General features: G+C 43.9%; 1 protein-coding gene across 7 annotated transcripts in view; it reads left to right on the top strand.

The window, feature by feature from the left end:
- Mipep (mitochondrial intermediate peptidase) overlaps nucleotides 1-13,055 on the top strand; it is a 125,998-nt gene that overhangs the window by 44,465 nt on the left and 68,478 nt on the right. The window lies entirely within an intron of this gene.

Genomic DNA, 13,055 nt, shown 5'->3' with positions numbered 1-13,055 from the left:
ACTTCCCCTCATCCTGTACCTCCCTGTTATAAACATGCATATTCGGCTCTTTACACCATAGCCTCTTGAATAGTCAAAAAAAAAATTAAATGACTAGAATTAGGAAAGGAGGGGCCCCAACCACTTTTTTTGTGACTCTTCATAATTATGTCTCCTGATGCAAAATATGGTTTGGTCATTTCTTTTTTTGGGGCTCAATTCTATCTAAATGTTACTGTCCTGTGTAGAATAACAGTAAGTTTCTGAGTAACCAATCTGAGGGAGTATTTGTCGTCATCTCTTCCAGTTACCCTGGAGAAACTGAAACAGTTATTATGATTTAGTTATGATGTGTCCATCACCATGCAGATGTGGTCAGCAGCATAGAAGCACATTCCCCACCAGCCTGTACTGTGACCTATCCATGGCTGCATGTTTTGGGGTTTGTCAGTCATTAGGAATTCTGAAATTATTCTATACATGAGGCCTGCTGGAGCAGTGCCAGGTACAGGCTGCTCACGACAGGGAGAGCCTAGCTCAGCTGCTTAGGCACACTGGGAGAGGTGGCGCTAGGGGACCCGGGTCTTGGAAAAGTAGATAGGGCAGTTTGCCAGTCAGCTCAGGGCAACCCACCAAGTACTGTTTGAGAGGGGGCTGGGGGTGGAATATAACAGAGCAGTGAACCTATTCAAGGTACACTGTACGCATGCATGGATTATCATAGAGAATCTCCTTTGTGTTATGAGTGTATGCTAACTCAAAAATAAAGTACTGAAAAAATGTATTGAGGAGTTACTAGGAACAAGAGGCCTCAGTCAGTAGTCTCTCTGGAGTTTATGGTACCAGTCTTTACACTTGATGGCCATGAATAAGTTGACAATACCCCAGGACTCATACCTTTAATTCTTAGGGGGAACTGAGGTACAGCCAAAGACAGGGCATTTGGCCAGAAGAACAGTCCCTGAAGGGCCTGGGAAGGTCCTCAAGAGGGCTATGGAGGCCTGGGAGGGCAGTGGGTATGGCCAGAGGAGAAGTAGGGGTTGGGGGCAGAAAAGTGCAGGGATGGAGGGTTGGGTGAGGCAAAGAAGGGCTTGGATCCTCAGCAGGAGTTTGTGGTGTATCCTGACATGGGGACATCATTACAGGGATCTGGGTTTTGGAAAATAACTCTGGTATCTGAAAAGAATACAGATGAGAGAGGGTGGGCTTGGAGGCTGAGAGAAGTGCTTGTGTTAGTGAGCTGCCCAGCCTTCCTGGAGAACAGGTTTGGAGGGGCTTACACTTGAGCGGCATGACCACCTTTTCTTATCTGAGGATATTTTGCCCAGGACCCATCCCTGTTCTCTGAACCTGGCTCATCTGGAGCTCTGTCTGACTCTTGCTTTCTCACCTGTTCACTCTCGTCTCTAGGAGTATCTCTAGACTCTGCTATCCTCTTCCTCACCCACCCTCCAGCCTGGCTCTGGTCCCTAGAGTGAGTTTTCTCTGCATTGCTTCTATGAGGCTTTGCAGTCTCATTTCCCTGTGCATCTGCTCCTTGTAACTCTGGGTCACACACCTCTGCCCCACCCACCAGCTTCCCTGCTTTCTGCCTGTGAGCTGTGGCCTGGCTGGCCTTTAGCAGGGCTCCAGTGAGGCTCATACACTGCAGTCAGGCAACAAGGGCGACTCTGAGCTCTGCCCCTCAGGGGTAATCAATTGCTGACAGATTATCATGGGTCCTCTGAGAACTCTCTAGCGTATATCTCATGATACATCAATCCTTTCCTGACGTGCATAAACACAAGGATATGGTCCTATATTTTTTCCTGTATGGGCTTAAATACCATTTATTTAGAAAGCTTTGCCAGACTAAGGAAGGACTTGAGGCTACTTGGATAGCAGAGAGGGAGAGCGGGGAGTAGAAGGTGCAGAGTCCACAGCAGGAGGTTCAGGAAGAAGGTCCAATTTGGGAGGGAGTTGCTGAGCTCTTGCTGGAACACGTCAGTGGACGTTGGAATACAAGTTGAAATTTAGGAGTTGATTAGGCCCTGCAGCCATACAGAGTAAATCCAGGGCCATAGTGGCTGAAGGGTAGAAAGACCAGCAGTGTGCCGTGGAGAGAAATGCAGAGAAATTACAGAGGCCAGCCTTGTTCACAGTAGTGAATGTCTGAACTCGAGGCAGGACAAGGACATACACACCTCAGGGTGACTGCAAAAGACCTTGCTGGTGAATATGTTTTTAAAAGTTAAATTTTCCAGGCATGGAGGTATAGGCCTAAAATCCCAGCATGTGGGAGGCTGAGGCAGGAGGATCTCAAGTTCAAGGCCAGCCTGGCTACATAGCAAGACATTGTCTTAAAAAAAACAAACTAAAAAAAAACAGTAAGCCCAAAATACACTCCAAGATAGATGAGCTAGGAAGAAAGCATGAAGCCCCTCTGACTCACTTGCACTCTCAGAGTCAGAAGTCCTGTCCAGTGCCCTGAGGGTGGCTTACAGACACTGTCACTAAAGAATTAAAATAATTTTGTGATTTCATGGGGAAGAGAAAGTGTGCCGGAAGGCTAGAGACATAAATACTTTAAACTTCACAATGGGCTTGCCTCTTCTTGTTGCTAATTAAGACAACAACTGACATTTTTTCCTCTTTTTTTTATTTTTAAGGCAGTCCTAGCCTTCAGGGTAAGGAATTACCTAATCTAAGTCTTTGTAAATAAATGACATTTAAGCCCATAAAGAAGAAAAATAGGGCAGGATCTTTACGCTCATGCACTTCAGGAAAGGATTTTTTTTTTTTTTTAGCATCGAGAGATATATATTCCAGAGCTCTCAGAGGGACCATGAAAATCTGTCAGTAATTCATTAATGCCCACAAGGATTTTATCTGAACCAGAGCACAGCATAGCCAATAAATTCCTTGTTTTGGAAGAATTAGAAGTATGCTTATCAGATTCACTGATGCCATGCAGATAACACATGTCAGATACCAGATGCCAGAGGAGCTTATTTGAGATGCAACACTGCCCAAGCTGCATCAAAGCCCAAGTCAAATTTACTAGAAATTGATCTTAACATCATCACCCAAGCATAGAGGGGTGCCTGGAAGCAGCTCAGGTTTCGCATGGCACTCTTCCTGTGGTCAGTCTGGTGGTGTTTCCCCACAAAGCAAGCCTGGCTGGGGCTGCAGTGGTGAGGCCTGAAGGGTGTTGTTGTCTCTCCACACTTGCTGTTCTGGCCTTAAGACTTCTGTTTGCTGCGAGCGAGCACGGAATCTTTTCATCGTGCCCAAGCCTTTCTAATGGGCAACCTTTTTTTTTTTTTTCTGAAACAGGTCCCTTGTTGGTTATAACACAGGAGTTTTTATAATTATTGGTTCTTGGATTCAAGGAGAGAGGATAGACATAGCCCCTGCACCCAATACAGAAAACGCTGAGCACCTCTGTTATGCAGTCTATAGGCCTGACCCTTGACCCCATCCCCAAATACCCCTCTGAGGAAGCCAGCTCTTCCTGATGCCCAGATGGTTTGGGTGCCCTGCAACTTCTTTCTCTCACTGACCCAGGTACTGATTCTTAACCAGCAGGCTCATCTTTGCGTATCTAGATTTCTGATCTCTTCACATCAAGTTGTAGATAAATGCTTGAAAATAAGCCAAAGGCCAGTCAGTACTTTTGTGTTTCTGAGGTTCTGTTCCTGGTCTGCTTCAGAATGGTTTTCCCCTAGACTCTTGACTCGATGTAACTGAATTGAGGTGGCCACACTCCTGAGTAGATCAAATACTGGATCACCCACCCTGTCCTTCTCTAGCAGTAACTGCCTCTGTCCCCTTTGTCCCCCAGTTTTCAGTTTCCAGTTTGTATCACCTGCACCTTTATTCACTGTCCTTGCCCTTGTTCTGTGGTGTGGAGCAGGGGTGGCTCTCCCTTTCTGGTGATCTGCTATCTACCAAGGTCCCACGTGTATGGGGTGGTCAGTCTGTGGGATTTCATTTATCCTGCTGTGTGAGTCATCTGTTGTCACGATAGTGCCACGTCCGAATTCCCACAGCTTTCTAACAAGCCTTGGTCTTCCTCAAAAATTGCTTGACTCTTCTTGGGATTTTGTTCTTTCCTGTACATTTTCAAATCAAGCTATTTGTTTTCTGGGAAAACCTTTAATAAGTCTTTGGTGGGAAATACATTATATTTATAGACCAATTTGAAGAGAACCAATATCTCTGAATATTGAATCTTCAAATACATGACTATGACCTAGCTCTCCAAATGATAAGTCCTTTGAAAAAGGTTTTGAATAAAGTTTTAATGCTTTCTTCCTAAGGGCCTTTCTCAACTTTTGTTAGACTTTTCTCAGACTTAGTCCTGAAAGCCCTACTTTTTAATACTGGTATGAACGTGGAGTTTTAAAGGTGTTTTGTATTTGTTGCTGGTGTTTAGAAATGGAACTTATCTTTTATTGTATGTCTTTCTTCTTTTCAACTCCCTTTCTAAACTTTCTTCTTAATTCTAATAACTTGCCTGTAGAATTTAAACATTTTTAAACTAATTACTTCTGCTGCAAATGACACTTTTATCCCTCCTTTCCAGTATATATATCTTTTGTTTCTTCACTTTCTAGAGCCTTTCTCACAGAAGAAGCAATTGAGTAAGAGGCAATGTATGTGCATGACTTGCTTTTCCTTCCTCCTTCCCTTCCTTTTTTTTTTTTTGGACAGAGTCTGTGATCCTCCTGTCTTGCCTCCATAGTGTTGGGACGGAGGCATGTGCCACCATGCCTGATCATCTTGATTCTTAAAGGAAATGTGTCTCATGGTTTTTATAAAGAAAGATGTTTGTTATAGGTATGGTGGAGATGTCAGGAAAAGAAAATTCCTTGCCATTTTCATTTGCAAGTTCTTTTTAAATAATAAATGAGCATCACATCTTACCAGATTTTTCCTCCATCCTTTAAGGAGGAAAATTCTTTTCCTTTGATAATGTAGTGATTATAACCATTCACATAGAACCACCTGTGAATTCCAGGATTCAACAGCCTTGGTCTTGAATTTTTATTATGTTTGATACAGAGCAAACTTCTGTGTTTGCTGAGATGTTGTGTCTGAAGGCCATGTGTGTTTCTGGGAGACAGACTGGCGCTTGTCTTGGTCCTGAGTTCTTCATTGTTACTAGGGATCTGCATTTTGGCATGTGTTCCTTCTTTTTCTGCTTTCCGCAAGTATTTTTTATAAAATTGTTGTCATCTGTTTCTTTTCTTGTCTAAATTTGTCTATGAAAACTTTCATGGTTTGTTATTTTCTCCGTGGGAAGATTTTTTTAAATGACTGTTTCTTTAATAGTCATAGGACTCTGGGCCTTCCTCTTTTCTTAATAAACTTTGTAAATTGTAGTTTTCTAGAAATGTATTCATTTAATCCAAGTTTTTAAGTTTATTGGTGTAAGATTATTTATAGTATTCTTATCTTTCAAATTGCTTAATCTGTAATTATGTCCTATCTTCATTCATGGCACTGGTTTTCTTTGTGGCATTTTCAGGGAAGTAGCATTGACTTTCTCTCTCTCTGCTTTGTTGTAGGACATTAGTGGGTTTTGCTTTGGTTATTACTCTTCTCATTCCTCATTCTCATTGTACGCAGCACACACCTTTAGATAATCTTCATGATGCAGCCATTAGCAGTGCTCTTAGGCTTTACACAAAAATACTGAGCACGCTGCTGACCTCCACTGCAGTTCCTTTTTTGACCAAGACTTGTTTAAAAATTAAAGTTTCTCAGCATGGCGAGGGTTGGGATTTTCTTTTTGTTACTGATATCCAATCCATTCTTTGTAGTTTATTGATGATTATTTTATGGCCTGGCTTGTCAACAGTGTTTTGGAAATATTCAGTCTGTGCTTGAGTAGATTGTATATTTTGTAACTGTTTGGTCTGGGATTTCATCCAAGTCTGTTAAGTCAACCTTTTAATTCTGTTTAGATCTTTGATATTAACTAATTATATTAGTCTAGCAAAAATTGAGAGGTGTAAGTCCTCTTCTAGGATGGTGGGTATGTATTTCCCTCTAGTTCTGTCCACTCACTTTATCCTTATGTATGTATCACATTTATATTTGCAGTACTCAGGGTTGAACCCACGGCTTGTACATGCTTGGCAAGTGCTCTATCACTGAGTTACACCTACCCTTCCCCCCCCCCCCGCCCCCCATAATTGTTTTCAAGTCTTTCCTGGTAATTTTGCAACCCCAGCCTCATTACCAAGCACCAAATGTAGGCAGTTGATTTTTGAGTGAAACTGGCTTTTTCGTCAGGTTCCACCCATCAGCCCTTATACTAAAGTGTTTGTTGTGCTAGTTGCCTGCTCACAAAACTGATTCACCCATGAGTAGTGGAGATTAGCACTTGCTATTTCATGTTTCCTCTTCTCTAACCCTGTCCAACAGACTGTGAAGTGGGTACCAGTTACCAGCTGGGTGGTCACTGGCACTTGGAGAAGACTTCTCCAGGTCACCCAGTAGCAACCTGGAGCCCACCACACCGTTTGTTTACGTGAGAACTCCTTGCTGTTCTGTCACCTGTCACATTGATTCAGTCAGTGTTAGAACTTTGTGGCTGTTTTCTTCTGCAGTGATTCCTAGTTAAAACACCCTTAATAGATGAGAAAAAGGCCAATGCTTCTGACTGTCGTCTCACAACATAACAGATGCACATTTGCACAGTTTTAGAACTGCATCATTGGCCAAGGCTAAGTTGCTCAGGCTGCATTTCCAAGGAGTCACAGACACGGAATGAACGTTTCCCAACGTACAAGTAGGGTTGGCATGACGACCTCGCGTGGCCAAAGGTAGGGTGGCTCTCCTGGTGTAGGTACGTTGTGTGGGACCTGTCCTCCCTGTCCAGATAGGAGCACTGACCCATGGTCCAGGCGGGCCATGTGCAGGCAAAATTGAGACCAGCCCTGAGCCTGCTAGCTCTCCGTTCGTGTGCTTTTAAAATGAAATATTTAGAAATTCAAAATCAGTAACACATTGAAACAAACCTCCCTCAGATATTTTGGTAGCCAAGTTTAATAATGTGTGAAAACTAAAATATGGTTTGAATGGAACATTTTTAAGAGTGGAAATGGAAATTAGATCTCTGTCACATAGTAAAATGTTCTTTTTATTTTATTTACTTATTTTTTGCAGCACTGGGGTTTGGACTCGGGGCTTCACATTTGCTAGGCAGGTGCTTTACTAATTGAGTTACTCCACCAGCCCTAAAATGTTTTTTTTTTAAGTTTTTTATTGTGCATTTATTATTGTTGGGGGTGCATTGTGACATGTACCAAAGTTCTCACAATATATCACAGTTGAATTCACCCCTCCATCATTCTCCTTCATCCCCCTTCCCCCTAAAATGCTTTTATTTTTCTATTTTTAATAAAGTTGTATTTACTTAGCAGCATTCAGAATGTCACAAAGCAGCAGCAGCCACATTTTCTTTTTTTTTTTTTCCCCCAAGTGTGGGAGTTTGAACTTGGGGCCTAACTCTTCTGTGCAGGTGCTGAGTCATACCTCCAGTCCTTTTTGCTTTATGTTATTCAGATGGGATTTCATATATTTTTCTGGGGTGGACTTGGACCATGATCCTTCTACCTATCCTTTCCAAGTAGCTGGAATTATAAGTATAAACCACCATGCCTGGACTTTTTGGGTTGAGATGGGGTCTTGCTAACCTTTTGCCCAGACTGGCTTTAAACCTTAATCGTCCTGATCTCTACTCCCCCAGTAACTAGGATTACAGGTATGAGCTGCTGTGCCCATCCAACTTTTTTTCAATTACAGAGTGGTGTTCAGTTAACAGACAACTGAAAATGAAAAATCTACGATCCCTATACATAACTATTTTTTGTTGGCCGTCAGCAAGAACCTGCTTTAAATTTCCATACCAGTTTACAACCCCATACTGTGCCAGGCAAGGTTAGTGGCTACTGAAAATAACTCCAGGACAGGGTTATCTGAAGACACATTGGGTAGTGTGTTACCTGTACAAAAGAAGACAATACAACTTAAAAACAAGTCTTACACAGCCTTGCCCTTCAGTTGTTTTCTTTGAAGGGCATGAGTTGTGTGCAGAAGGATTAGATGCTTTGTAGATGAGGCAGACAACTGTGCTGGAACCAACTTCCTCACCATTGTCTTCTTCACTGTCCTCCCTTTCCTCCTCCTCAGTTGTCCCATAGCTGGGAGGCAGCGGAGTCTGTTCTGTGTTTGTCCTCTAGCCGAACAGCTCCTTCAGAGGCTGCTGGCGCAAGCAGTAGGGTTGTTCCTTGTCTTTCCAGATTCTCTGTGTACCCACTGGGCAGGCCCGCATGTTCTCTTTGATTTGTGGGGACTCAGCACAGAACAAGAAGAGGACCAGGGAGGGCTGTAGGGTGCACTGGTCGTTTTCTTTTTTTTTTTTTTTTTTGGCAATTATTGGGATTTGAACTCATGGCCTTATGCTTACTTCACAGGCTTTCTGCTGTGTGAGCTATGCCTTTAGCCCTCTAGGGTGTACTGGCATCCTTGAACTTGCTTTGTGTCTCCCCTTTAGGAGGACATGGCTTTCAGGTCTTTTAAATCGGTGCCGTGTCCACCCTTGCCACTTCTTCAGTACATTAGGTCTCATACTCTATGTGCACCTCTTAGAAACTGAGGACCTGTTTCTTGTGTTCCTCCCATCTAGCAAATGCGAAGCCCTGAGTTCAAACCCCAGTACCACCAAAAAAAAAAAAAGAATGCAAATGAGCAGGGCTTCATAAACTCTCCTTTGCCTGACTTCGGTTGTTTTTCCTCAGGGAGGCAATGTTGCTCAGTAGCCATCTCTTCTCCCTGGCCCTGGGGTCTCTGGACCTCCAGGTGCTGCAGTGGCTATGTGAGTGGGAGCCATATGTATCCTCCTTGCTCTCTTTGCTCTGTGGCATTTTATTTCTATTTTATTGGTGCTGGGATGGAACCCAAGGCCTCACATGTACTAAGCACTTACTCTTCCACAGAGCTACACCACCAATCCTTAAAATGGTTAATGTTGAGCCTGTAAAACTCAAGCCTTTTTCTGCTGTTTTTTGAGCTGTCAATGATGATAATATGTAAGCATTTCTAAAGTTTTTTGTTGTTGTTCCTCAGATCACCTTAGTTTGTTAAAAAAAATACCACTAAAACTCAAGTGAGTGAAAAATCTTACTTTCTGTGGATTTTGGAGAGGTCATGTCTCTCTGGGCCAAGGCAGCATTTCCATTATATTGATTGTATGCCACCTGGGTTGCTGGTTCCAGCAAAATCAGCCCACTGTGCCCTGCTACAAACGAGTGTGGAAATGCAGTGCTGCTGTGACCCACAGCTTGGGGTGGGGTCAAGCCAGGAAGTTGGGCCACGAATGGACACGCCTGGCCTGGCCAGCCCTGGTGCTGGGTCTTATGCCTCTGCGGCATGTTCTTGCTTTGGTGATCACGCCTGGACAGACCCGTCTTACTGTTAGGCCCAGCCTTCCCAGTGATGTCCAGGTCAGAGTTGTTTGCTTCAGGAGGAGATGAATTCTTATGCTAGCGAGGATTTGCCCCAGAGAATGACTTAACTTCTTCTCATCTTTATATTGCTTCTACAGTAATACATTTTCTAAGTAGTCACCGATAAATCAAGGCATTTTATCATAGTGATTTGGCTCTGTAGGAATTGACGGCAAACTTTTAGCATAACCTTATTTAAATTAGGCTGGCCAGCTGTGACGTGATAGAAATGTCTGGCAAGTTCATGAGGTTACATGGTCACAAGTGAAGCTCTTGGCTACACAGTCAGAAAATTCAATGAGGCCAGACTGGTAAAGCATTTGCATTTTTTCATGTTGTTTCTTTTTTTTTTTTTTTTATGTTAGTTCTAAAATCCTCCCAAAGCTTGTGCTACATTGGCATAATAGAAAAGCTGTTATTATTTGCATATTTTGCTTACATGTGTGGTCAGCAGGTACTGTGTTTGGGTTTGTCCAGAGACTATGGCAGTAGCTCTGTCCCTTTGCAGAGTACAACTGTGGCCCTCTGACAGTCTTTGGCTCACATACATTGCTTAGTAAGTTTGTTATGACCAGGACAATAGTGTGACCAGTTGCCTAAACCAGAAGAAGATCACACAAGGCCAGATTCTGACCCAGGACTGTGGAGCCTCGATTGCATTTAGAAAGTCAGGCTTTGCCACAGGGACCTGCATGTCTCTGGCGTGGTTAAGACACTGTACAAGCTGCTCATATGGCTATTACCTCTTGGAATCTTTGTGCTGACTTGGCTGTGGAGGTATTTTATTCTTGTTTTGCAAATGAGAAAGCAGTATCGTGCAGACTTCTTGCACATGAGCAGCAGTAGGACACCTATGACCCCCAAGCTGGGTTCCAGACCCGTCTCTGGCAGTGCACTGCCCCTACTGTAGGCAGTTGTTCTGCTTGGAATATGTCAGACATCTCCAGCACTTACCCTTGCTGTGCAGGTCATTCTCAGTCAGGGCATCTCACCTTTAACACACCTTTAAAGCTCAGATCCTGACTTAACGGGTGTGGAATGGGGCCATCCGTGTCTTTCCAGGAAGCATCCAGATGCTGGGATGCTGCCAGGTGCTGCTTGCTTTGGCTTCATTGACTTGGTTAACTATTGCTCACATAACTCACACGTAGACAAAAAAACATTGTCATTTGAGCAAGAAACTGGACTTTATCTTCTTGACATGAGAAAAGGGGGCCAATTTTATAGTCGTTTATTATTTGTGGACACAATTGTATTGTGGCATTGGAAAAAAAATAAAAAGAATGAACGAGTACCTGGAGGGAGTCACCCTGCACTGGGGCACACAGGGTGCCTTAAGGATGCCTTTCCCATCAGGAGGGTTGGCTGAACCTCATGGAGGCCAAAACGACAGCCATTGCCTTCACCAGTGGCTGTAAGATGAATAACTTAGCTAGATGCTAGGCCCAGGAGTTCCTGTTGGCCTAGCCAGGCCTTGGTGCTGAGACCTGTTGCCCTTCAGGGTGCAGGCTGCCTGCATTGATGATCACATGGGCTATGTTTTCAGTGTTGGAGTCAGAGGAAGCCACGGTTCAACTTTCCAGAAATAAGTGCAGACATTTTTCCTTTTCAATTAAGAACAATGGTAACCATGGAAAAATTCAGATTGAATTAGCAAAATAAACAAGCAAGGTTACTGCAGTTGTTGGTATATTAGGTTCCAATTACAGAAATAGCATTTCTCCCTTTTTCCCGTTTATCAGTGGCAGAAATCGGGGGTGGGGGGATTAGGGGAGTGCCTCTCCTCAGTGTTCTTGTATTTTAGAGCAAAGGCAGATCTGTGGCTCTGAAGTGATGCTGATCATGAAGGGCTCGGGGGGCTGCCTTCAAGCACTGCCAATTCTTGTTGTCCCGAGTTCCCTCATTGCCTCATTCATTTCCTTTCCTTGTGGCTGGTGGCAGGGTCACTGGCTCTTGCTCTTATATGTCTCCCAGCTGTTTGGAAGCTGCCCTGAGGCAGTGTGCTGCAGTGAGGATGAGGTGATGGGTGAAGACAAGCTGGGATCCTTGGTGGTTTGTTGTTCTGCTTTCCGGCTGTCTTCTTCCAGGCAGGGCTGTCTGCATTCAGTCAGCACAGGCAGCCAGCTTCACACCAGGGCTCCAGACCTGGCACTTTCCTGAACCTTCTCTGTAGCCCAGTCCTTTGCTAAGCTTTGTTGAGCCAGAGGTAGATTTACTGTAGATTTAAGTGAAGCCAGAGTTGACACTAGGGAGTTTCTGAGAATGAGCACAGGAGCTGCCTCGTTCTCCTAGACAGAGCCAAGTTCTTGGGAGGGTGCAAGGCATGGGCTCTCATTGCTGCAGTTTGGTGGCTTTCTGCAGGAGCTGACTGTGTGGGGCTACGGTGAGGTTTGGGGGGTGGGTAGAGCAGTGAGAAGGGGCCCTGTGGACCTGCTGAGGCCACCAGAATGCAGCCCCTTCCTGTGCCTTGCCTGCTGCTCTTGTCTTGAGCTCTGCCAGTGGCTTCAGTTAGAGATGACCTCTCCAACATAGGCACTGGGACTCCTGCAGGGAAGGTACCAGAAAGTCTGTCCAAGAGGCCAGTGCTAAGGAGGACTTAGCAGAACTCAAAGGAGCTTTGTTAAGAAAATGGGAATGAATAGAGGATGAGAAAGAATTGTGGGGCTAGCAGACTAACACACCTGTACTTGCACCTTTGTTTCTTTAACAAGTTTTACTCTTAAGGATATTTTCTTTTCATAGTGAAGATCTACATTTAGTTGCTTTAGTAAATCATTTCCCAGCCTATATTAAATCACCCAGATGTATGGGATTAGAGAAAGGGGCACAAATAATTTTGGGAAATGGGCACAAATAATTTTGGGAAATGGGCATAGCAATTAAACAGGTCTCTATACTCAAGAAGCAAGGACAATGCACAACTTTTTTCATCTTTTGAGACAGGGTCTCACTATAGTCCAGGCTGGACTCTAACTCAGGATCTTCCTGCCTCAGCCTCCCAAGTGCCCAATTACAGGCATATGCCATACCTGGCCAACAGTAACTTGTGATGTGCTGGTTTGAACTGGGAATCTCCAATATGGGAGTTTGCTTGAGTGAGTTTCCTGGCAAGCTAGGCCTGCCTTTGCAGCCTCTCTTCTGCCCCAGGGCAGGGCCTGTGGGAAGGACAGCAGGCGAGGGCCATGCACCTCAGTCACCCAGTCATGTAGAGCCACACTCAATCATGTAGATCCACAGTTAGAGTATGTCCAGAAGTTTCTCACACATAGCTTAGCTGCTTACCCATTTCCTGAATGTCACCCACATCAGCCCCCAAAGAGATACACAGTATACTACTGATGGAACACTTTGAGTGAAACTTGATATTAGACTGTCTACTTTCCTTTTTTTTTTTGTAAGAATTGGAAAGTGTATATTTTGTCTCAGACAAAATATGTGTCAGGTAGAGATTTATAATTCTTGATCTAAACATTGGGATTCAAGTTTTAGAATTCTGAATTTTATGGATTTTTAGAAATTTTGAATTTAAAAACTTAGTGGGGTTGGTCACATACCCCTTAGTTAAACACATTCACC

This window comes from Castor canadensis, chromosome 10 (genome assembly GCF_047511655.1).
Source record: "Castor canadensis chromosome 10, mCasCan1.hap1v2, whole genome shotgun sequence".
Lineage (NCBI taxonomy): Eukaryota > Metazoa > Chordata > Mammalia > Rodentia > Castoridae > Castor > Castor canadensis.
This window is presented reverse-complemented; position numbering and strand designations above follow the sequence as displayed.